Here is a 3355-nt window from a genome sequence, read left to right as displayed (position 1 = left end):
GACACTCAGGGAACTGGGCTTTTAATGAGGAGAGGAAAACAGCACACACGTACACGTGATGAGGGTGTGGGGGGCTGCTTTTTCTGGACAGTGAGCTCTGATAAATGTTTGAGCAGAGACTTGAAGAAAGTGAGGCAGGATGCCAGGCAGAAGTCTCAGGGGAATGTGTTGGGGCAACTCAGGAGTGTGTGAGAGCTCCAAAACTGAGGTGTCTGACTTGTATCAGAATGATCAGCCCAGGTCTGAGCCCCGACTCCATCTTAGCTTTTGCTCATCTCCCCTGCAAGTCAAAACCTTAGTCAGACTTAGAACCAAAACCAAACCAAACCCATTACCGTCGAGTCGATTCCAACTCATAGCAACCCTATAGGATAGAGTAGAATTGCCCCCATACGGTTTCCAAGGAGAACCTGGTGGATTCGAACTGTCAACCTTTTGGTTACCAGCCATATCTCTTAACAACTATGCCACCAGGGTTCCCAGGTTTAAGTACATAAGAATTCCTCCTGCAATCATCAAGCCCTTAGACAGACTTAAGTAGGTAACAAAGGAAATGTTTTTTCTGTGGTTAAAGATATGGAAAGAATGTTCCTAAGGGAGGGTCATGACAAAAGACACATCAGGAATCCCCTCAGCAGCCCTCAGGAAATGTTTATAATTACCTTGTGCCCACACTGTAGAACCCCCCTTAGTCATATATTTAAACTAACCAATCCAAAATGCCCACATTCATGTTTCCAGCCAATCACTGTGTCATGGATTGAATTATGTCCGGTATTGCATGATTTTCCCATAGGTTGTAAATCCCGCCTCTGTGATGTTAATGAGGGGGGATGGGCGGCAGTTGTGTTAGTGAGGCAGCTCAATCTGCAAGATTGAATTGTGCCTTGAGGCAGTTTCTCGAGATATAAAAGAGAGAAGTGAGCTGAGAGACAGGGGGACCTCTTGCCACCAAGAAAGCAGTGCCAGAAGCAGACTGCGTCCTTTGGACCCGGGGTCCCTGCACAGAGAAGCTCCTAGTCCGGGGGAAGATTGATGAGAAGGCTGACAGAGAGCGAAAGCCGCTCCCTGGAGCTTACGCCCTGAATTTGGACTTTTAGCCTACTTTGGTGTGAGGTGATAAATTTGTCTTCGGCGAACTGCGCCAAGATGCTGGACGGCATCAAGATGGAGGAGCACGCCCTGGGCCCCGAGCTTGCCACTCTAGGAGTGCTGCTGGGCTCTGACTGCCCGCATCCCGCTGTCTGCTAGGGCTACCAGCGGCCCATCTCCGACCGCTTCCTGACGCCAGTCAACCAGTCGTCCTGGCACTAGGAGGGTTTGCCGTGTACGGCCTGTCAGCAAGCCCTCACCACCAGCTGCTCCTTCCGGGAGCCGAAACCGACTGCTGACAAGACTACCGACAGCTCTTCACTGCCAAGTGCAGCGGCTGCTCGGAGAAGATTGCACCCACCAAGTTCGTGATGCGGGCGCTGGAATGCGTGTATCACCTGGGCTGCTTCTGCTGCTGCGTGTGTGAGCGGCAGCTACACAAGGGCAGTGCGTTTGTGCTTAAGGAGGGCCAGCTACTGTGCAAAGGGTGATTACTGGGAGGTGAAGGACCTGCTCAGCTTCGTGAGCCCCAACGAGTCTGACTCTGGCCAGGTTGTGTCCCCTATAGTGAAGAGTGCGGACGAGGATGGAGACATGAAGCAGGCCAAGGGGCAGGGCAGCCAAAGCAAGGCGAGTGGGGGCAACCTGAAGGACCCACGTAGGCCCAAGCGACCCTGGACAATCCTTATCACGCAGCAGCGAAGAGCCTTCAAGGCCTCCTTTGAGGTCTCCTCCAAGCCCTGCAGAAAGGTCCGAGAGACACTGGCGGCAGAGATGGGCCCCAGCGTTCATGTAGTCCAGGTCTGGTTTCAGAACCAAAGAGCAAAGATGAAGGCGCAATGGCACCAGCAGGAGCAGCAGAACTCCCAGCGGCCGGGCCAAGAGGTCCTGTCCAGCCGCATGGAGGGCATGATGGCCTCCTACACACCGCAGGCCCCACCACAGCAGCAAATCGTGGCTATGGAGCAGAGCCCCTACGGCAGCAGTGACCCCTTCCAGCAGGGCCTCACGCCACCCCAAATGCCGGGGAATGACCCCTTCTCCCAGGACATGGACATTGATACCTCTTTAACCTTCCTCAGCGACTGCTTCCTCAGCTCCTAAGACATGGGCTCCCTGCAGACCCGCATGGGGAACCCCATCAACCTCTACTGCAGACAGAGTTCGTACTTGGCCTCTTGAGGGCTAGCTGGGCGACAGGGATGCTTTGCCTGGGGCCTGGGGGACAACAGGCCCCCGTAGCCAGCCTTGCCCTCCTGGCCTGCCACCCACACAGACTCTACAGACAGCCATATGGTGCCCTCCCCTTGGCCAGCTGCGCCTGGCTGAAGTGCCACTGGCACAGTCCAACAGGAAGATGGGCACAGTCTGGCCAGGGGCTGTGTCCTGCCCACAGGGAGCTTGTCACCCCCAGGGACCCAGAGCTCTCCCACACTCACCTCCCAACCCCACCTTGGCCTCCATCACCTCCTTCACCCTCCCCATTCCTTTTTTGGGAAGCTTAAACTCTTTATTTTTTTAAACTTCCCAAAAAAAAAAAAAAAAATTCGCTTGTGGTATTTCTGATACAGCAGCAGCACTAGGTAACTAAGACACTAGGTAAAGCCCTCGCTTTGAGTTGTCCCACCTCCTGCTTACCTAATCTCACAGCCTCTAATCAGAATGTTGTATTTTACCTCATAAAAATGCCTCTGTAACTTCACCATGTTGGAGCATTTAGTTTTACTTTGTGAGATCCAACGTGTTCCCAGTTGGAACTGTCTCAGACCTTCGATAAATCTCTTTATTTTTATTTTTTAGCAGAGTACCATTCTTACTCTTTGACAGGAGTATGCTCACTGTGATTTCTAACACGAAAAGACACTGACAAATTCTTTACCAGCCAAGGCTTCAACATTTCTTATCAGTCACAAAATATTTTCTCACAGTAAAGTTGAAACGTTTACAGCTTGCCTTTCAATAGAGATCTTTTATATGGTGACATGTATGCCATCACTTTGTAATGTCTTGCAAGATATGTCATCTTTTCCCCCAACACTCATATTCTTAAAAATAACATCTATTTCCATAAATCATTGATGCTTATTATAGCACACATGGAAAGCACAAAAAAGAACACAACAAAATAAAAGTAGAAGAAAACAGTAGCTAGCCATCTGTGACCCCTGCCTCCCACCCAGAACTAATCTCTGTTAGCATGGCAGCTCGTGCCTTTCCATTCTTTTTACAAAAATGCTGTCCAGCTGTGAGTTCTGGACCTTGC

The 3355-nt window shown here is 51.0% G+C and overlaps 1 pseudogene; it reads left to right on the top strand.

The window, feature by feature from the left end:
• The first annotated feature begins 1143 nt into the window (after positions 1–1143).
• LOC126085314 (LIM homeobox transcription factor 1-beta-like) lies at positions 1144–2274 on the top strand (annotated as a pseudogene).
• The last annotated feature ends 1081 nt before the right edge of the window (positions 2275–3355 follow it).

The sequence above is a fragment of the Elephas maximus genome, chromosome 11 (assembly GCF_024166365.1).
Source record: "Elephas maximus indicus isolate mEleMax1 chromosome 11, mEleMax1 primary haplotype, whole genome shotgun sequence".
Lineage (NCBI taxonomy): Eukaryota > Metazoa > Chordata > Mammalia > Proboscidea > Elephantidae > Elephas > Elephas maximus.
Note: the sequence above shows the minus strand (reverse complement) of the source record. Positions and strands in the feature narration are given on the sequence as shown.